This window comes from Anser cygnoides, chromosome 4 (genome assembly GCF_040182565.1).
Source record: "Anser cygnoides isolate HZ-2024a breed goose chromosome 4, Taihu_goose_T2T_genome, whole genome shotgun sequence".
In the NCBI taxonomy this organism is placed as follows: Eukaryota; Metazoa; Chordata; class Aves; order Anseriformes; family Anatidae; genus Anser; species Anser cygnoides.
The window spans coordinates 79,263,865-79,286,051 of record NC_089876.1 but is presented as its reverse complement, the minus strand read 5'-3'; the positions used below and the strand labels follow the sequence as shown (position 1 = coordinate 79,286,051).

Sequence of the window (22,187 nt, the reverse complement as noted above, 5' to 3'; positions counted from 1 at the left end):
TGAATATGCAAATTTATTTTTATTTTTTTAAATATAATTCTCAGAAATTCAGGGGATTTGTGTTTTATCCAGACTGATTAGCATTTAGTATTTGACTGTCCTAAGAACTACCTCAGTCATATAACCATTCAGTGTTGCTGCACCTTCTCATGGCTGTAGACCTGGAGGACACTGAGAAAATGTTTCTGTGCATATAATTTCATAGCAAATACACAACCTTCTACATTATCTCAACTTGAGGTGGAAATACCAGTGAGTCAGCATTTTCTTAATTAACTCTGTTTTAATCCTGGTATCACACTGATACTTGAGGAAGGGAAATCTTTTGCACTGACTTCAGCAGCAGCGGAAGAACTGGAGTACCTATGGGTGATTTTAATGAAATTGAGGGATACTGACTGCAATTTTTCAAGTAAAGAATTAAGGTCTCCTTTCTCCTTTTAAAAACAAGTATTAGAGATTAGTATTCTTTTCTTTTTTTCAAAATCATGAAGCTTTTTACAATGAAATTTAATGAAGTAGGCTCATTTCCTACCATTTCCCACTATTTCCTGTAATACATTTTAATAAAAGAAAATATAAGCTAATAAAGTTGCTCATGTAAGCATTCAGGATTTAAGGAATTATTTAAACAATGAATGCATGAAGTTATTAACTTTCTTGGGGAACTAAAAACATGATGAATCAAAACCAGCAGACATTTCAAGTTTGAAGGACTGATTCTGTACATGCAACTGAAACATAATGAAAACAACATACAATTGCAATGCATCTACAGAAAATTTGACCAGATTTCTAGGCAATTAAAACACCTTTTTAACAGCTCTTTTTTTTTGGTAAAATCATACACCAGTTACATCCTGGTAACAGCACTGACTCAGCAAGATTATATTCTACTACTTATCTTCAAGTAAAGGAACAGTCTAGTGAAATTTGAGATTTTTATGTTTTATTCCTTTGCAATATTCTGCTGAACTGGGGACATTAATAGGAATAGTATGGATAAAGTAAAATTTTGGTCATGCATGGCATATTCCATAAAAGCAATAGCAAGAAGAAAAAAAAAAAAAAGGGAAAAAAGATGATACCAGACTAATCTGCGTACCAGTTATCTGCCTGTGTCAGGTATTTAACAGTAAATTTTATAATAGTAAAGGCTTAGAAAGTTTAGAACATGTTTTATCTGACAAAGGTCACAAGAAGGTTCTTTGTTTAAAGCAGCTGGAGTCCTGGTACCATGACATTAAATATAACATTGAAAGGATAAAACAATTGCCATATATTCTAAAAATAAAAATAATAAAAGAAAAAGAAACAGCAGAAATTAGGACAGTGAGAGGTATTTTTTTGAAAACTCTGAAGTTCCCTACTACTTAAGGTAGCCCTTCCTGGTGCCTTTTCATGTGTCATAGATTTTATGCGTCCCCATCAACTCGTTTTCCATCACTATCATGCTTATCTTATTACTGCCAATCCGTCATCATCAATTAGGAACTCAAGAGATCTTCAGATTCCCTTGAAGTGGTCACTTGGCCATTAGGTATCAAAACATCATTACCAAACCACCTTTCCATTTTATATACATCTATTCATTTATGTATATTACCACCTACCAGATTTAATTTAATTTTATTTTTTTAAGACTTTACTAATCTGTTCAACTACTGAGTCATCCAGACATTCATGAATATAACATGTTCATTATAGTGTTGGTGCTATCATAAGTTGTCTGTGTACTACCTATACAAGACCACACGCAGGTACCATCTGCTTAGAGTTGACTAAAAGTTCCTATGCAACTGGCTATTAAACAGCATGGTAAAAACTGTGCAACTGCTCAATAGTATTGTATTTAACAACAGTTCATTTGCAGCTGCTTAGTAACTGAAATGTAAATACTTGAGGTTTAAAATAAAGTTCATATCTACCTCAGAAGTGCTGGGCCCAATTGGGAAATCTGACTGGGCATGTTCTCTTTAAAAGTCTTATGAAGTTGCATCTTTTTTATTCTTATTTGCTATTGTAAATTTAAGATAAAGCAATAACTGTAGTGATTATTTATTGTTACCTTAAGTTTGGCAGGAGCAGAGAAAAGCAGATCAAAACTGCAGAGCTTTAGTCATAGTTAATGTGCAGAAAATGGTTAGAAAATTGTGTTCACTTTTTCTGAACATTTTCACAAACATTTTCATACATTATTTTTTCTATTTTGCCTCTTGATGAAAGATCTTTCTGAATAACTAATTTCAAAAATTTTTCAACCCATTCTACTGAATAAAAGACAGATGTGCCCAAACAGCAGAAAACCTGGGCATCATCTAGAGTTTAATGAGTGCCTTTCTGTTCTTAACGCTTGTGAAAGCTCTATTAGGGACTGACAGAAATTATTATTTTGAATGAGCCCTAAGTTCCCACCACTGTTGTGCCCTCTCTCTGACAGCACCCTAGAACATATGCTTAAAAGGATGCAGGATTAGGGCTCAGTGAAGAAGTTACCTTCTTCATCCCAGCAGTGCTGCTGTCATTGTATTTCTCTGCTAACAGCAGGAAGAGCTGCCACCACAAAGCACCCATGATTATAGTCACTTTCTAAAATGGCAATTTCCTTATCAAGAAATAACTCCCTCTCTCTATATAAAAACCCTTTATTATTGCTCAGTAACAAAACTGTGTTCAGAAAAGATTACCCAAACACATTAGGAGACTGTTGTTAAAGGAACCTACGCGCTACTTTTGGTCCACCTACTCTGCTAGCAGTAACTAATATTGTACTCTTCTGAAGTAGGTCACCAAAATCAACCAAACAAACAACAACAACAAGACAAGGAAAAAATTGTCACAAAGAAAAAAGAAAATTTCTCAGCTGATCATTGTATCCCTCACCTGTCTGCTGAGACTTTTTTGCCAGTTTTAATGCGGGCACAAAAGGCAGGCTTGAAGCAGAAATGTTTTTTTCAGAAGGAGGTTTACACAGGAGACCTGAATGCAGTGGGGAAAGCCAAAATGCATACAAAAATACAAGTCTGTTACATGCAGGTTGTATATTGACTCTCTTTTTTTTTTTTTTTTTTTAATGTGTTCTCTTTCTGCTTCTCCGTTGTCCATAAAATAATTTGTTTCCTTAATTCTTCCTCTGTCTCACATAGCACTTTCCATCCTTCAAGACAACAGCTTTATTTGTTTTCATATGCTTTCACCTGGCTGTCTTCTCACTTTCTCCCCATCCCTGTTCCTTTTCTCTACCCTTGCTGCAATTCACTTCTCTTCCTTGTCCCTCACATCAGCATTATCTTCTGTCTGCTTATACCTCTGGTTCTAATTTTAAATACTTTTTTTCCTGTCTAATCTTTAAAATCTTCCCTTTTACTTATTCTTTCCTCTATGTATATCTCTCTTAAATTATCATATATAAGACACCTTCACCTGCTGGGAACCAAGAGCTTTAAATCAAGTAGTCACAGTACAGGAAAAGGCAGAAGGAGCAGGTGGAGCTGAACATTTACTTGCAGACCCTGAGACTGGTTTTATCTCAGATAAAAGGGAAGATATCGTTCACTCTTGTGCCTCCTTCATCACTGTTGGCCTCATTACTGTCAGAAACATGATAAGATAGTTGCACACAAGACCTGAAATGAGCATACCAAATAATTTGCCCATTCCATGGGTCATTACATTTAGCAAATAATCTAATTTCCATATGCTTGTGTTTGTCTTGTACTGGCAACGGATTTTTTATGAATCAAACATTTTTCATGTATTCTATTAAGACATTTTCCCATTTTTTTGTACAGCCCTGTGACAATGGTGATAGAGCAGTAAAGTCATAAAGTGGTGCTTTTCTGTAGGAAATCCAGCATAGCTTATTTTCTAGTGATAGTTGCTAAGTGACTCTGCTTAATGGAAAATTGTCACCTCAAAATGTATAACGGTAGGAGGGCAAGTATTCGGATTGCTATTCCTTGAGCGAAGTGCAACAAGAAAGCTCAAGGATCCAGACTGTTATCAATCACCTTAGTTAAATACAAGAAATATCATACACACGTACAAACCTGAGGCTTCGTTCATTTCATTACATCCCTGTTGCACAGAATTTGTCTTCCGTTTGAATTCACGGGCATATCAGGACCTAACAAATCCTCTGATAAGAGTTCAAAAAAACAAATTCAATAAACATAAGAGATACAACAGTAATCCTTCAGCACACCAAAAACTGGAAATGAAAAATGCATACCTTCATAAAGAACATACGATGCTGAGAGTACACGTTGCTAAGTTATGAAATAGAAACCACTGGTACCTGGAATGAAAATAGATATGCTGCTAGGAAAGTCTGATATAAATAAAATAAAATAAAAAATAAAAATAAAATAAATCCCTTTAATAATGAATCCAGAACTGTACATTTCAACACTAATAGTAACCATGTCCCGGTACCTCCCAGCAAATATTTCAAGCATAATTTACTTCTTAGCAGTAATTGAGCTCAGGGCAGTGCACCTTACACATTGCCATTACTGAGATTCCCTGTGGTTTACAGCTAGCTAAAGGTAATCTTTTCTTTAGCTCATAAAACAACTGCTAACGGCCTGGGGTTAGGAAGCAACCTTCCTTATGGGTAAATTTTTCCAAGTTGTCCACTGTGAGCTTAATTAAAACAGAATGGTGACCGCCATGTTAACCACAAATAAGTCAGTCAAGTCCTAAAACAAAGCCATTTCATTCTTTCATTTCCTAATTTCATTTTTATTCTGATAAATCTGTCCAGCAGAGTGAATGATACATGTAGGCTTACACCAAATCTATAACTGGTACACCAAAGCTGTAATTCTCCTTGAGGAAGGTGACAGCATCACAAACCAACCTGCTGATGCAGACAGGCCTGGCAGGATATCACAGCCACAAAACGGAGCTGTTGCCTTAGTGCAGGCACCTGGAAACTTGGTGGTGGAAAGGAGTAAGAATGCTGGACTTACAATAGGAATCAGACAGGAACATTTGTCTGCTCATTCACAAGGCAGTGTGCCTAAACAGTCCAAACAGCCAGCCTCTTTTCACCTCTGCTTGCTTTTTCTAGTGACTTTTTGCTTTACTATTTAGTACCTTGCTGCTATTTCTGGCCTTTTTTGCTTTTAATCTTTTACCCTGAAGCCTGATAGCTTGATTCTATCAAACATTTCCAGCCCAAACACTGTGAACTTTTCATGCTCTTTTTATCTTACCTTGATCTCTGATGTCTCTTCCAAAGCAAATGTAATGAGAGAATAACACAGAAATAAAGATAATCTTAAATAAATCAGTAAAAGGCTTTCCTAGTAACCTCATCACAGAACTGCATGCACCTCAAAGCTCTGTAACCATCACCTTCCAGTCACTTACAAGTCACACCAACAGACAGCACCAGGATGTAGTCAGGATCCGGCACACCGGGAAATGTCAGGGACAGCCTTCCCAAAACTCTCAGTTTCAGTCCGGACGGACCAATCTTCAGAAGTGTTAATGTGCACCCACATAGCATGGTGCTGCATCGCCTGTTAGCTGCTCTAGAGCAGGAACCCAAAAAAGTATGTTTCTGTTAGCACAGTTTTATATCCAATTTAAGTAGTTCTGCTTTTTAATGTATTACCTACCTCAAGCAGAAATGTTTGTACTAAATCCACCTCTAAGGCCCTTCCATTTTCTATTGGATGGAGAGAGGAAGAATTACAAATCAGAAATGTAAATCTGCAATAATATGAACACAGATCTATTGGAGAGATTACAACGTCGGCCTGTATATAAGGACAGGGGTTTTGTACATGACAGCTCAGGGAGGGTGACGGTGAACAGCAGGATAAAGGGTGATTTATACTTCTCTACTAAAAGTTTGGCTAGTGCCAGGGTGAAAAAGGACTGGTGAAACAAGTACTTAACTCTTAAACAGATGTTCTGGGAATAGCTTGCTCTGAAGTACATGAGGAAAACTTCTGTCCCTTATTGAAGAGAACTGGGTTCTGTTGAGCCACTAAAAGGCACCCCACACCAGCATTCTGGCATTAGATATGATAAAAGAGGTTTCCCACAAAACTGGGAAAATAATGACTGAAAAGAAGTACAGAAATAGAACTTTTTTTTTTTTTTTTAAGCATACACCATTGAATAATAATGGATGGTTTGCAAGCACACAATTATTTTTTTCTTAGCTTTCACTGGGCTAACTATACCTATAAACAAAATCCATGAGGAGGAAAAAGTATAAAGAGGAATAAATACAAATTAGTGTTTTGTTTTGTTTTTTTCTCCCCCTATCACACACATTTGACTGGAAGGGAACATTTTAGTTCATCTGCACAGAGCTAATAGACAGCTCTTTTGCTGTCTGGTCTAGTGCCAACACAGTCACAAAGCACAAGCAGTTCATGCTCCCCCAAACCATCTCTACCTTACAGGGCAGGAATAGTATAAGGAAGCTACCTGGAAATCATACACTGAGATCACCTTCTGTTCAGCATTTACCTTCACACTATATATATCTACTCCTGACTATTCTAGAAAACGAAACAAAACGAAACCAAAAAAAAACACAACAAATTACACCATCAACAAAAAAAAACCCCTCTTCTTCCTGACTGAACATTAAGCATATAACTCCTATATTCCCATTCTCTGTACAGTAATATGTCATTCCTTATATATGTCAGGGATTTGGGCCAACACAGACTTCAGGCTTTTGCCTGCAGTAGCAGGTAATACACAGACTCAGCTCTTGGCCAAATCTTCCACACTGAACAAATTTGACAGGGGAACCACTGATGCAGAATAAATGCAAATCAAGATGCCAGTTTATTTTCCACTCAGTTCTGTACATAACTAGAATCTAATCCAGTTATGGTAAATATTCAAAATCTAGATGCAACAGTGAAACATATGTAAATTGCTACTGTGATTACTTTTTTTAAATAAACGAGAATCCAGCAAATCCATCTCGTTTCATTATTCTCTGCAGCAGAGAAGAAAATTCAGTTGCCAAGAGCACATTAAAAATAATACCGGTAATACATAGCTTACAAAGTCATTCTGTTTCTTAAAAAATAAGGTCCCTGGATGCTATAGAAATCAATAAATTATTGCGCAGGCCATATGCAATGTACCTCCGCTCAAAGTAGATTATCTGCTCACGTTAAAAAATAAATAAAAAATGAAACCATGCCACTTCAAATCTGAGTACACCACTGTTGGTGCGTTTTGTACTTCTAATGAAATTTTAGAAGCAATTACTGATGACTATGCAGAAGGCCTGTCCACTGCCAGAGATGTCAGTTTACATAAACGCCTAGTGAGGAAACCAATATTAATGGCTTAAGCTTCTCTGTACCCTGGAGCTACGTTCGGTTGTGAAGACAGGATAAGCGGTAACGCCAGGCTCGCTGCCCTGCTCTCCTGCCAGCTTGTGACGCAGCCTGCAGAAGAGCGCCGTAAACAGACATGAGTGCCTGCCTGCCTCTGCTGTCGGGGCTTTTAAAAGCAAACTTGTTGACCAGAGAATGAAAGCTAAATGGTTGTCTGGCCAAAATTACACTATACTGCCACAGGCATTTTTAATACAGGAAGTGCTGAGAGCTCACTTTTCTTTTTTATATGCCCTTGCAGACTGAGTCAAATGTCAACACAATTTATGCATTCAAATGGAAATATGGTACATGCACTAAATAAAGCCATATTAAGAATCACAGTCATTTTTGTGTATTATTTACTCACATTGGTTTTCATGCAAAAAAATATGCAGTTAGATTTAGGAGAAGACCAAAAGCAGAAGTTTGCTCTCAGGGAATTTAATAAAAACTGTAAAAGGTGTTTTATGCTAACATAAGTTAGTAGCCTTTTCATTCCAGAAAAAAATAAAATAGAATAAAATAGATGATTGTTTAACTGAGAGGCGTGAATTTAAAATTTTTCCAGCCTTTTATTTTATTTTATTTGTAATTTTATGGCACTTTATGAGCAACTCAGTATTGTGTTAGAGAAAGTGAGGGTAAGTCTAGAAATCTAAATGCTTCTGAAAGCAAAGCAAGGACAATACAGTGTAGCTCCTGAGCCTTTCTCACAGAAAAACCCTGTTACACTGAAAACAAAACCTGAATTGTGAAACCCTCATTAATATATACACATACAGAGCATTTGTCCGATGCATTTTTCTTTACCTTCCTCACTTAAATCTTCTTCAGTTCTTATTGAAAATCCATAGAAGCCGAAGAAAATATTCTCAGTAGTTCCACTGCCCTTCCTCAGGCTCCTAACATTCTAATTTCATTTAGGATCCTTACAGAGTGCATTGTTAAACAATGCAGATTACTAACAGTTGAGTTAACGTTCAAGAAAATGAGAAATTACTCTGATGACAGACTGTTAAATATGTAGAGCAAATAACAACACTCACCTTTTTCAGCTGCATGTTTATCAGAAGCGGGATATACATCTTGGGAGAAAGGAGCCTCTTTGTTTTGAGAAGTGGTACCCAAATACAATATTTGTGACCATTGTTGTTTGGACTTCTGGTCAGCCTCCTTGTTTGTGTAGCAAACTTCATCTAATTTCAACAAGAATAAATTGAAAAGCTACGGGCTTTAAACCATTTCCCAGATATGATATGTTTACCAGGCAGCACCAGCTGGGCAATAAACTTATAGCCATAAATGTTTCTGAAAGCAACAAGTTCATGGCCAAAGCCATAACTACAGTTACATCAACTGATGTCCAAAATGCAATCTAGCTGCATGGTTCCTTTTAACACAAAACAATATCTTACATTGTAAGGTACTTACCAGCAGCCTGCAGGTTAAATAAGACAGGTTAAGGTCAGGTGGGATGACTCCAAAAGGATCCATCGAGTCAGTCTGAGATTTGTGGCCTCCTCTGAGCCTTCAGGACTCCCTGATTTCATCCCCCTTCTATCAAACACTCAATATCACTTTAGATTGGATATTGAAATCACTTAGTTGCAATAAAGAAGAGGAGTGCTGCAGAATTGAATCCCATTTTGCTCGGCACATATCTCTAAACTATTACCAGTGTGAAATGAAATCTAATGTCTCCCTTAGCAATCCCATCTTCTTTGTCCTCTTGTTTTTCTAGGAGTGTTATGATACACTAAATCCATTTGGACACCCAATAGTACACGGGTTGTACCACACACTTCAAGAAGAGATTTCCAAATTTATGCAGTCACTGTGTCAGGTTGCTTTTCAGCCACTGTGCACTCAGAGAAATCCATTAATAAAGGTAGAAAGAGACAATGCAAACACCTTAGACAAACTCACATAAAATGATGAGAAGTGAGAGAATGGTAAAGTTTAGTAAAACAAGTTAATCGTATCTCCAGGACACTCATACTAGTCTGACTTTGTGAGAAGACAGACATAACTCCCTGCTGTCATTTCACAGGGTTAATTTAGATTGCTATTTCACAGACTGTTAGAAGGAAGTAACCTCAGTTAACTGAATATATAAACCCAACACACTCTTTCCCTTTGTGTTGTTAGGAGTTACTTTCTCTCTCCCCATCAGATTCTTTTTTGCTGAAATCTGATTTACTAATAAAATGGTAAGGATGAAGCTATGGTTACCTGTGACCCACATCTTCTTCTTTTCGCTATTTAAATAATATGGTAGTAGAAAACTGAAAATGTGACTGTATCTCTGCAGTTTCATCTAATGCCCTCATTAAAGAAGCGAGCTGTACAACAGCACAAACGTTACACAGAAAATACAACCAGTTGAAATTCAAACTCCTCGACTTTCATGGGGAAAACAAGGCAAATGCTATGGGTTGAGCTATCTGAGATGAATCTTTTTCTCAGTGCTGCTAAACACTCCCTGATTTTCATAGTCTTGCCTTTCTGTCATTCATAATATCCCTTCTTTCTCTCCAATCACATCTTCTATTCCATAGAACTGGAAGTTTTGCTGAAATAATGTACAAGGCAGGTGACTGATCTGCAGAACTGACTATCTAAATGATGAATTTGCAGGGCAAGTGAGGATATAACACACCCCAGGAAGGAGTTTTTGGGGAGGATTACTGTGTTGTCAATTACCGAGAACAGATGTAGCTTGTGGAGCTTGGGCAGAAAGCTCATCTGATAGCTCTTGGCCAAGTTAAGATGATGGCTAGTCAACAAAATACGATGCCTAAGAGACTGTGAAACTAAACCCTCTGGAAACATGTCCAAAGAATAAACTAAGTGTAAGGCAATAATGTACTAATAAATCAGCTTAGCCGCTTAACAGTAACAGAGTCAGATATGCATATAACAATTCTGTTTAAAAGATCTGAGGAGCTTGTCAAAGCTATTCTATTATTATTATATACATAATTACTTGTATTAAAAATAGATTGTCAGCTTCCAGTTTTCCTCAAATTTAATAAATGCTATTACTCTTTGTATTAATGAAGAGAGCAGTCTCTTTAGATAGCTGCATGTCACAGTGTCTTCTTGGATAGCATTTTTAACTCCTCACAATTATTTCTGGAATATACTAGTTCTAATAATGTCATGAAGACAGAATCTAGCACAGTGAGTCTTTGACGCAGCTATTCAGAGTTACAGCTTGTTGTCCATTATGATACCAGTCTGAGTGGTTATAAAGTAAAAGTGGCAAAATAAAAATTAAACAGTGTTGGAAGGGCAATTTGCTAAATATCTCTCCTGGTTATCTTGGGCAGTCAATAGGAATGACATGTAAAATAAACTGGATACAAAAATAACAAAACATGAGCTAAAGGTATTTGCTATTTAAAATATGTATCTACTCCACTGAAAAAAAAAGCAGAGTAAATTTATTGCCAATTACAACGTAATTAACTGGTTCAGTAGCAGTAGGATTAATATGTGGGTTTTTTGTATATGACTTTCAAATAAATCATGTCAATCAGTACTGGACCAGAATATGATACTGTTGATTGCACTAAGTAGCATCTTACAGTTTGAAGTAAAATACCATTCAGCATGAACAAAATTACCACAATTTATGTATTCATTCACGTTCCAAGTTCAGAAATTGTACTTCCAACATTTTTTTTTTTCCTGATCTATAAAATATAATTGCAGTTTAAATGAAAGCAAATAACCTGGTTGAGCATAAATATTTTGGCTGTGGAAAATGAATAACTACACAACAGTGTATTCAATTTCCCCTACTTTTACCATCACCTGGCATAACAATTTAAGCAAAGACATACGTTAATGTGGCAAGTTGAACGTACTGGCCAATATGACACTGAATATCCAGCATCATCAGCAGTCAGGAATAAAGCTGTAACCATACTGGAGAAATCCTAATTATAAACCTGAGAAAGGAATAGACTATAGTACCTCTTGTAGAGGCACCCATCTCAGACACAGGAGCCCTTACTCTGACATTTTTCAGCCTGGACTTCACATTTTGTTCTGCATATCCAGGATGACAACTGAGTTTTCCTCTTTCCTAAGATAGCTTACCTCTTTCCATAATGTTAAAAAAAAAAAAAAACAAGAAAATCAAGAAAATGAAAACAAGTGCCAACCACATATTAAAAAGAATTCTTGTTTTTTAGCCCCAATATAGATTGCAGGATATAAAGTGAATGTTTGTTCTTACTTTTCCTTGATTAGATTTGGATTACTAGTATTAATAATGACGGCAATTTGCAGTTATTTTCTTAAAAGAAAATTTCATACAAAAGCCATTCATCCCTCTTCAGTTCTTTTTCCAAACACACTGGAAACAAACAAATAAAACCACCTTCCTCAGGTGGATGAACAGATGGGTGGGAGGACAGGCAGAAGAGTGCCCTTTCGAAGTGTAGGGTTACACTGGTTCTGTCCCTTCTCCTGGGCCATATTTACCAGTGACATATTCTAACAACATCTTTTTTTCCCCCTTTCTCTTTTATTCACACATGCATATTTGGGTGAAAATCCACTGCTGTCATCTATATGAACTGTAATATCCCCACTGCAAACAAAGGTGAAAAGCTTCTTAAATTCAAAAAATATATATATTGTTTCACCAGGTACAAAGGGTTAGGCCAACACTAAAAGCAATGGCAATTTATGCTTCCCCAGTCAAGGCTCTTACTATTTGTGTTTCAAAGTCTAGGCATGTGTTAGACAACCAATTTATATAATTTACAAGTTATGTAAGTTATAACAGCATCTTGATTTAAAATAAAATAAAATAAAATATCAGAAGGTATTGCCCCTTAAAGTAGCTTTTACATGTAAATATAAAACAAGACTATTAGCATGGCTATTAGACCATAATAAAGGATGTTCATGATTTATCTCCTAATTATTTTCCCACCGTCATACTGTGGCAGTGCAATTCCCTTTTCAACCGCAAACCATGTTCATGACATAATATAATGCAATAAAATTGACACAAATAAAAGCAATGGATCATATTATTCTGTGGGATTGCATCAGAAGACAATGCAACTGCAGAGAATGTGTAATTCAGTGAGTCCCTTTCATTTCTTTGGAAGATCACATTGCCAGAGATAAATTAGAAAACAAACAGCAATAAACTATAAAAATATAGAATACATGTTTCTATAAAATGTCAGGTGAACTTCTCTTTACATATTAAACAAGTTATCACTGGCACTTGTTGCCTGGGTCAGTATCAACTGCAATTTAGTACAAGAGCCTTTTCATGCAATTAATCTAATATGGTAAAAAATCATCATTAACTATAATATTGGGTGGGCCATCATTAGCCACCTGCTGAAGACACAAATTGTAACAAAAGACACAGCAGGACACGTTACAGAAGAACTTTTGTAAATGGTAAGAAAATTTCTGTGACGGGCATCCCAAGTAGGGCCTGCAATTGCCTAGCAAAAGGATTTTTTTTTAGAGGTGGCCATATGGGTTGCAGTCTGGTTAGGTAACATGGAATGGGGCATCAACGTTTCCAGAAAAGTTTGGCTTATTTTTATGTGTCACTTTTCCTGAATAAGTTACTGATATAAAAATAATAATAAAAAAAATCAAACATAATTTAAAGATCCAGAACATATAAGCATTAAAAAATAGAAATTTAGGCAAACTATAACCATTAAGCAGCCATATACACATTTAACCTACTCTCAATGTACAATTTATATGTCAGAATGCATTTTCTTATAATGGAGAACTAACTGACAAATAGTTCATTATGACCCTACAATAACTACTCACGAATCCACAAAAAGAGTTTACTTAGTTCAGACCATTCTTTACACTGCATGCACGGTACTTTTTACTTAGTGCAATGCTTTTTCTACATAAAATTGCACTGACATAAAGCTGTTGAATTGGAAATAACAATAAAGGTCTTAGTTTTGTTGGCTGTATTTTGTACTTATGTGACAGGCATTTGTCTGCTTAGGTAACAGAGAACTGTTGAGTGAATTCAGTAACATAAATACTGTTTTTTAGGGAAAAAAAAGGTCTTCTGGTCCAGAGGAGGGACCAGAACTTCAATATTCTATTGAAGGTAAGAATGTGGAAGGAAAAAAAAAATTAAAATTTATGACGTTATTGAAATTTTCCTCATCCTACACATACAATTATGATGCAATACTTTGTTCTATGCTCACATGTTGACAACTTCACTTTGTTCTAATCTGAATACTTTCACATCTATCTGAAAAAGTAATATCCGTATGGGAATTGGCTGAAAGCAATGAAGGAAGCTTTTACCAAATGTTCTCCAAGAAAAGCTGGTGTTTTGAATATATCTGGAAGACAGACACAGCACTGATCCAGATATTTTATTTACTACATGGTGCAGTCTACAGAGACAATCCGGATGTTTAGCAGTACTTCCAAGGCTCTAGTATCTATGGGGAATTTTGTTATTTATTTGGAAAACATTGTATTAAAAAAAAATAAAAAAAAAAGAAGAAAACACAAAACCAACACATCAGCAACATTTGGTCTATTATAGCAAAAGCACAACCTAGAGTTTTCAAGAAAGAGGGTTTAAAAAGCACTCAGAGAGTTCATCTTTAAAAATCACAGTCTTTGTTAATGTAAAATGGGCTGGGCTGCTGTAGCCAGACTACTCCTGAATAACAGCAGGTCAAAATAGCAGGAAGAATAATATCACCAGGCCTATCACAAAAGAGGTTGTCAGATATGGACTAGGAATAAAGTGCGTAATCTTGCATGTTCAAGAATAACTCACACATATTAAGATGAGGAATATGGGGTTGGATTTTATGTTTTTACAATTTTTTTTTTAAGCGTGAAGAAAATCACTCTGGATATTAAAACTGTGGATTTATTTTTCAACAGGCTGAAGATACCTGCAGTTTTAAAAGGTCTGTGGGGTTGGTTGTTCATTAGTTTTCAGCCATGTTTTAAATAGACAAAAGCCCAATTATTGGCATTTTAAATTGGTCTAAGATGCCATCAGCATATAAAGATAAAAGCTCCCACTATGTTACTGATTGGCCACTGTCCAGCAGTTACACTATTTGCAATGACACTAGAAAAACAATCTTCTTTACACTTATACTATCTGTATTTTTTCGCCTTCAATCTAGAAACCGATTACTGTTTGCTATAAACCATTAGCCTAGGCTGTCTAGCATAAACACCAGGGTGAGAAGGAAGCTCACAGAATTACCAGTGTCTCTGGTGCACTGAATTGTCTGGAAAAATAAAAAAAAAAAAAAAAAAAAAAAAGTGACATCCAGGATCTCTTTAGTTTCTGTTATTTACTCCTAAAATATAGATCCCATTAGATAAAATAACATTTCTATTCCAGGCAGAATGAAATCTTAAAACTGATGACATGAAGCTAGGAAACAATAACTGAAATACCACTTCCAAATACCAGCCTGCAAATAAAGTCATAATATCTGCAGACAATACAGGGCTTTTGTGAATGCTATATAGGAATAGACAATTTGAGCTGCTGTTTGCAAATGAAACTGGCTGTAGTCTTCTCTTAAGAAGTCAAATAAAGCATGCTGACTGAGCCAGTCAAACCCACCCAACTGCATACACGTAGAGCTAACTAGTAGTTCTTGCCGAACTCAAGCTGCAGCACAGGCCATCATTGCCGTAGCAACATCTCTGCTCTCTGTAGTGTTTGTGATACAGCTTGCAGCATGGAAAACCTGAGAAAGGTTGGGTAGGTGTTGTGGAAGGGAGAAGGAGGAACAGCTGCTTTGCTATTGGTTTATCATTACACTGTTATAACTACAGACCCATCTGTACTGGCTATCCAAACAGTGCTTTTCAGTCCCCTGAACTGACAGCTCAAGTTACGGGCTTATGGCTAGCACCTCTCTCCATAGGGACTATATACCACACCACTCTATTTTAAGTGGGATATAATGGAAAATGGAGCAGGGATTTCAAATGGCCTTTAGCTGTTAACCTCAAAAAACAGCTTTACAAATATTGTGTTTGTTACTGTAATTTCTAATAGTTTCCAAAAAGATAACTCCTGGGACTGCAAGAGCTCATTGGCTTCACATATGTACATCCTTCTCTGAGGTCAAACAGAAATCTTTCATGAGTGCACAGTTGAGAGAAGAATTACCTAATGAAGTGCTCTTGCCTGAGTATATTCAGCTCAGGCAGCACTTCCTCACAACACAAACATAAAAGCAGCTTTTAATGTGAAAACCTGTTTTTGTTTGAAACTAGGAAATGTTTATGGGAAATTCTGTCTTTAGGCTCTGAGACATGCACATGCATAAATGCACAGAGTATTGTTCACATTTACATCATCGTGATCCCAAGGGAGAAAAGGGCTGAAAAAGAGATCTGTTTTTCAAAGGGGCTGAAATGAAATTATCCGTGTTAGAATATTTTACTAACAGTGACAGCTAAAGGTATTTGCTGAGGTACACTTTGTTGAAATTCAGTCTGTTGATAGTCTCTTCAAGAATCAAGACACAAATGTCAAAAGCACACGTTTCATAGTGAGTATTGCAGAAGTCTCCACTGAACTTGGTTAACTGATGAGAAAAGAGGGCATTATATGATCATGCTTCCCTTGGGAACCAGAGAGAAAGGGTGGTGGAGAAGTGATATTATAGCTAGTGTAATGTCCACAGTAACTAGTTTGGTGATAAGTTCAGTCATCATCACATGATAATTCTACTGCATATGAGAACATTAAGTAAGAATTCAACTTAAAATCTCAACTGAAATTTCAGGTTTGACTCATTCAACTTACATGGTGATTTTCCAGACGATATCTTAGAGGTGGCAAGCAGTAAGAACTCACATAGAAAGGAGAACTGAGCAGGACAGGGGATCAGGACAGTCAGGCTAGACTTGTTGGGTAAATAGGTTGAGACCAAGATAAGGAATTTAAAGTTTGGAAACCTGGACTGAGAGTAACAAGGGCCAGGGGAACAAAGAAACAAAATTAGAAACAAAGAGTGTTTCAAGGACAGGGCGTGATACCTGACCAGAATTTTTGCAATATTATCCATCTCATTCAGTGCTGGAATGGTCCTGCTCTGAAATTCCTGCCAGGTGGAAGGAAGTTTTCTATAAAACCCCAATTTCACATGTACAAGGGGTTGGAAGCTATGTAGTGCATAGGAGAGGAAACCTGCTCTGCCACAGATGACTCATGTGATGGTAAAATACATATTTAAAAAATAGAAGTAAAAATAAAAGCACAAAGGACTACTACTTATATATTTCTCATCTTCTGGGAACCTGACATGATATTCTAAAGTCTGACTGACAGATCCTCAAAACCAAAATTTAATACCATAGCAAACCACTAAGATCTGTTCTTTCACCTTCCTTCATACCATGAGGCACAGAATTCCATCCCTTCACTTCTGTATAAGCTTTGAACATCATCTGATTGTACGAACAAAATCCACAATTTCTGACTGTAAAACTGTCAGCCTTCACCTTCAATGACCAGATTGGACTGCCTACAAACGTTCAGAAAACTATCTAGGAAAGATCCAGTTGAGAAATGCTTAAAAATGTGAAGCTGTATTTCTGGAAGCTTTTGTTTCTTATTGAGCTCCTGGGAATATGTGAGGTATAAATAGGCAAACATTATCTTCTGTTCTCCTGTATCTTTTTCCTATTACAGAACAGGAAAAAAATAACAGTAGCAATACTCTCAGAAAATGTGACAAAATAGAAGATTCATACACAGTTGTCTATGCTTAAACCACTAGGGAGTGAGATATAAAGACAAAAAAAAGACATCAAGTTACTATTATTATTAGGCAAAAAAAAAAAAAAGCTCTTCAAAACTGTCTGTTAAGCAGTGCTGTTTGGGAATGCTTCCCTTGCTTTTCTAATTGCTTCCCCATTGGGAGGAGGGTGGAATGCATGTGTTGATTTTACTTAAATCTCCTTTTAAAAAGGCTGTTTAACTTTTAAGAAACACTGAAACACAAATAACCTCACTCAATTTATATACAAACTTCTCTGACAAGCCAAATACCTCCCTTTGGCAATAGCTGAAGCAACAGAGCCTGTGTCTGAGGCATTTCAGCTGTTCTCCTGCTGGTTCAGCACCACTTGGACTCTTTACATTCTACAGTTACTGAGGATATGGTTACTATAATAAAGTCATGGAGAAAAATCACTGCAATGGTTCAGCCCTAACGTCCTTCTTAATATTTTGCTTCTCAATAGTTTTTTTCACAGAAAACAACAAAAAAAAATGGACCCTAATTCTGCATTGAAGCATTACAACTCCCTGCACACAGGCTCACAATTTTTGTGAATTTATTTTATAGCCTTCTCTGTAGTTGCATAGTTGCCTCTTCAAACCACTAATTCTGTTTCTCTTCAGCTTTAAGTAGTGAGTACTGTATTAAGGGCTGCCTGTTCTCTGGGAATCCCATCTGCAGAGAGAACAAAATAACTTTACTCACTTCTAGAGCAGATCTATGCAACCTCCGAGGAGCTACTGGCTTGATTTGAAGACAGAAGTGCCTTTCCATTGTTCTTCCCATTGCTCAGGAGCTGGAGTGTTTGCCAAGCAGGAGAGTCAAAGATGTATCAAGAGTTTTCCCTGAACAGCAAAAGTAGAGAGATAGCACATAAGAAAAAACTAGCACAACTCTCTGCTCTATTAGCTGCCACACTTACTTAGGAAACATTTTGTTCAATATTTAATCTATAGGTTCTTTTAGTAACTTGCTGGATTGGAAGGAAGGAAGGAAGGAAGGAAGGGAAGGAAGGAAGGAAGGAAGGGAGGGAGGGAATCAGCAGTCTCTATATAGCTAACCAGCGTTTCCCATCACCACCACTATTCATCATGAGCCTTGAGAAATCAATTTTTTTCATTCTCTCTCACTCATGTTTAGTACTTCTATGTAAAATACAGCAGATTGAAAAGGAGAGACTGGGATATACTTTTTTTTGTCAAGTAGCTCAATGATTAGAGTACTATTTTGAGTGACAGGAACTCTCTTTTTCCTTAGCTAAGCTACACACCAGTATTAAAGCTATTCAGTGAAGCAGGGGGAAAACTTCACCCTTTCTCTGCAGAGTCTGAAAAAAAGAAAGAAAAAAAAACATATAAGGAAAAGGGCTTAGACACGTACAACAGAAAAAGTCTGGAGAGACGAGTCCTGTCTGTGCACTATTTTTCTTCTCTCCTTGCCCAAATTCTTAAGGGCCTTCTTAAGGCCCTGAGCATTCCTCTATGTTATATATAGGGCCTAGATACTATATATCTTTGAACATCAGGCTGTTGATCCCACTAAGGTGGAAGTACCAGGTGTTGGCTTCGGACAGACTAAATCCTTTTACTGTGGCCTGAGCACCTAATCTCAAGCCGTTCCTTCAGGGATTCAGGGACCCATAGTTCATAATCTCTAACTCACAGCTATGATCAAGCCTACAGGTACTAAAAGGTTCTGTGGCACCATTCATAAGCATAACACCTTCTTACCTCACTTTTCAATGGCCTGCCCTGCAGAAGTGTAAAGGCTGTAGGTGTCACGGTCTCTCTGAGAGCAGCACAGGCAGGCCCCCATCCCCGTGAAGTGCTTTGCTACTGCAGGCAACATTTCCTCAGCAGCGCTATCAAAAGAAGCAGCTGCCATTGTCACTGCCTATCATCAGCTTTAACAAATACTAGGGAAGCACTGCCAGGACTAATCCCTCTTCTGACTGAAACAGATGTCGTAACACGTACAATGAGTCTTCTCCTTGAGCAGCTTTCTCTACGTACCTCTATTTTTTTGCTACAGAAGCCATGTCAACACAAGCAAGGGATCATGTGGAAGAATGAATAGGCTCTGATTTATGCATATCATATCAGACAGCATTTCAGAGGTTCCTTCTGGGTCAGCATGCCCCATTATTCCCCAAATGTCACAAAAAGGTATTTAAATCAACAAGCTGGAGAGCATGGATTAACAAGCACAGGAACACACGGATATCAGAGCAGTCACTGACATGATGATAAATACTGTACATCCGTGTCTCCACTGGCCCTCTCCGTGATAATGGTTGGGATGTGTACAAGCAAGCTTGTTCAGGGTAGGAGCTGTGGGTGCCAGCAGGGCCTACCTTGCACACAAATATTTTGATGACCATTTCCATGTTGGCTCATGCTGCTGATGCCAACCATCAGGCAATTTCCACCCAACAGCCCTCACATGCAACCGTGGTGAAGCCACTGGCAGCCACAGCAGGACTCTGAGGTCTCTTCAGCTCCAAGGCTACCAGTGCAGCCCCTTCGCCACTAGGCACAGCGTGACATCACATGAGCCCTGGTCCCTAGATGTCCCCTCCTTTGGGGCACCTCCTCTCCAACCCTGCTGGAGGCTGATTCAACTCACTGACTTGACAGAAAAGCCACCCAGCAGTAGAAAACAAACAAGCAAACAACTACAACAACAAAATAGTGAATATTTTTCCTCACTAATGAGCAGTCCACCTTGGACAAATCACGGAAGAATTGCGATGCTCAGAAACTTCACCTCCTACTTCCCCACCTCTCCCTTCCTTTTTAAGCAGTGTAATTCCTCAAGCTCGTCCTTCAGAGCTGTGCCCTGTGCACCTCTTGGCTCTCATACTGCACTGGCAACGGCCCTTGAGTCTGTGTGGGGCAGCTGCTGCTTTTAGTTGTTTCTGGTGGATATAGACTGCATTGAACTTCCTGCTGTCAAACAGCATCACTGCCCACTCACAGTCCTCCACAAATCCCTAGTACACGTAACTCTTGGCTCCATCATCACATTAACCCAGTGCTTTCTTTCAAGTTATGCAATGTTTTAAAATGACAATAACAACAATAAAAACACTTCCAGAGAACACAAAAGTACAAAGCTCTGTTACAACAGAAGGCTGATAGCAATATTTATCAAGAAATTGGCTGTTGTGCCTCTGGCTTAAAATGCAGGATATCACTGACAGTTTGGGCTTCTGTGTGTTCCCACTATCCCATCCAAATTCTTGGTAGGGGTTGAATTTAATGAATAAAGGCACCTGTGGTGCAATCAGGAGCATATCAGAGCAGGTAAACCAGGAGGCTGCTAAGCATCCACAGGGCCCTGGCTCTAGCCAGCAGCCTCCTCCATGCCTCATTGGGGCTGAGTCCCTCCCCATGCACTGCAGGTCCCGTCACCTTCCGGCACCGACCTGCCAGCTGGCATCCATGCTGCCACAGCCATGGTAGGAGTGCTCACGTTTATTCTACTTCCACGCATCAGGCTTATCATTGTTAACTGCTGTCACTAACCAATTAGACACTAAGCATTTCCAAAAATACGAGTTTAGGGGTGATAATTTTCTGTCAGGTGAAATCTGGTATCTTGAAAAAAAAATAAAAAATGATGCATGTGCACATGCAGGCATTTCAAAGTTTTTAAATATTAGCACCAACAATTATTTCAGCTTCAATTCTTACATTTTTCAGTTTTAATTATTTAGAGTTCAGACTGTTCAAAAACTTTATTTTTATATTTACTTTTTAACTGTCACACTTTTTCTCACAGCTTTGAAGATAACTTAAATTTTACTAAGAATGTATCAAGGAAATCAGTGCTCATACCAACTCGCATATTCACTCATCCAGCAGTAATTTAGTAACTTACAAATGCCATTGAGATGCCCTGGTTAGAGTCTTCTCCTGAACCATTGCTCAGGTAACACTTCCACATTTTTCTAAAGAAAAAAAAAATGATTTTTTTTTTTTTTGCATGCTTTTCAGAACAAAGGGACTTTAAATGTACAGGTGATATCTTCACAGGATTATAGGCAGTCCTGGCATCTTGGATATTCAGCCAGGATAGGAGTGACTTGCTCTCTTTGTAAATAGGAGTGAGCTGCTCACCAAAATTAAAAGTCTTCCCTGGGTTCTTGTTCTGAATCCTCATACTGACACTTGTATGAAATCCTAAAGTGCTTGCTGACGTAAAAGGAAACACAGAATTAGACTTTACAACTGGTTGTAAGGCCTCAGACAAAATCTACATTTTTCAACTGATTTGCTATCACTTAAAGGAGGAAACAATCAAACCCTCCAGTGTCCATCCTTACTATTTTGAAAACATGATTTTTGATGTATACAGCTTCCTGATCAGGCTAGCTGATATATATATATATTTTCATTTATTGAGAAGAAACCCCTACCATCTCTCTTACCTTTACGCGGACCATGTGGTCACGTCTACATGGCTGTGACACAGTTCTTGAGTTCCCTTTCCATTTTCAGGCAAGCTAAATTTGCAGCCACATCAACAGCTTATGCCCTAGTAAACCTATCTACTAGTAGATAATATTCCAGTACTAACACAACAATTACTCCTACTGATATATAGTATATTACAGTATACCTACATCAATACCTGCTACTCAGACCTGTCTCTGCTGAGAAGTCAGGAAGAAAGATCCCCACAACACCACCTTCTCAACTTTATTAAATACTTCAAGTTACCAGTCCTGAGAAAAATTTATTTGCATTGATAAAGATCATTCACAACACAGACATATTGGAGAGCTCAGTGTGCCTCCACAGGTGCTCTGGAAGATTTATGAGGACAATGAGCTTCCAGTTTCTCAGGTCACCCTCAAAAGATTTACAGGTCAGGATGGTTAGAAAGAACAGTGAACTGTGTGTCTTTGGAGATACGGTGTGTATGCCCATAGAGAACAGATTTTGCAAGCAAATAAATTTTACATTTTTAAGCTTCATTCTCAATAGGTGGATTCTGAGAAAATAGT

General features: G+C 37.6%; 1 long non-coding RNA gene across 4 annotated transcripts in view; it reads right to left on the bottom strand.

The window, feature by feature from the left end:
- Positions 1-13,897: 13,897 nt before the first annotated feature.
- The window catches only part of LOC106038630 (uncharacterized), a 201,598-nt gene continuing 193,308 nt past the window's right edge, over positions 13,898-22,187 (bottom strand). For all 4 annotated transcript variants that reach the window (XR_010831306.1, XR_010831307.1, XR_010831305.1 and 1 more), the window contains 3 exons: positions 21,059-21,128; positions 18,447-18,503; positions 13,898-18,021 (listed from right to left, as the gene is read on the bottom strand). This is a non-coding gene — a long non-coding RNA (uncharacterized lncRNA). The remainder of the gene's footprint in view (positions 18,022-18,446; positions 18,504-21,058; positions 21,129-22,187) is intronic.